Source organism: Neopsephotus bourkii, unplaced genomic scaffold (assembly GCF_033783945.1).
Source record: "Neopsephotus bourkii isolate Nb327-2 ecotype Australia unplaced genomic scaffold, CSIRO-AGI_Nbou_v1 NB_1632, whole genome shotgun sequence".
Taxonomy (NCBI): domain Eukaryota; kingdom Metazoa; phylum Chordata; class Aves; order Psittaciformes; family Psittacidae; genus Neopsephotus; species Neopsephotus bourkii.
In genome coordinates, this window is record NW_026902107.1 from 440,263 (window position 1) to 441,225 (window position 963).

Consider the following 963-nt stretch of genomic DNA (forward strand, 5'->3'; position numbering starts at 1 on the left):
CTCCCTGCTCGCTGCGGGTACAGTGACACATCGATTCCCAGCTTCGCCTGTCCCACCCCATGAATCAGCCGGATTCCTTGGACTCTGTGAGCCAAACAGCAGCGAATCCTCCCGCAGCTCCCGGGAAGCGTGCAGCGGCGGCAGGAACGGGAATGAAAAGGACTTTGTCCCACGGGATGCCCATCCCCGCAGCGCCGGGACTGGGGCTGGCAGCAGTTTTTCCTGCTCTGGATGAACAATTCCAGGGCATTCAAAGATGAGATTTGCCTAAAGCCATCCGGTTATGCAGAGCGGAGGGTGCCTGGAGAGACAGGAGGTTTTGTTATTAGCACCGAGCACTCTGTTGGTAACCGCCCCATCGCTGCTGCGTTTGGGTGCTTATTACAGGGCGCTTGGTTCCAGCACTGGGGCACAGACAGCGTTTGAGCCGCCGGGGCAGGAGCTGGGCCCGAGGGAGACCCGGTGCCACCCCGGGGCGTCTCCAGCGCCAGTGCCCGGGTGCAGCGAGCTCCGGCGGTCAGAACAAAGCCCCGGAGCAGCGCCGGTGCTGCCGAGGAAGCAAAGCCGCTGTGTGTGCCATGGCGGGGCCCTGGCTCCCGCTGCCGTTTAAACACACTTTTAACAGGCAAACAGTTTAATTCCGTTCGGACGTTTCCGACGGGGAACGGGCTGGGAACGGGCTGGAAGCGCCGCTCGGGAGGGAAGTTTTGTGCCGCTCTGCCTCGGCGGGGCCGGGAGCGGGGGTTCGGAGCGTTCACACCCCCGCGGGCCTGCGGCCTCCGCCAGGCCCAGGCCGGGACCCGAGCCGGCCGCTCCCAGACGTTCGCTCATCGGGCACCGCACCAGGAGCAGGCGCGGCCTCACCCCGGGCCTGTCCCGGGACCCGCCGCCCCACACAGGCCCCGGGGCCCCTCGGCGCCGACCCCGCCCCATCAGGCCCCGCCCCCCCGGAGCAGGCCCCGC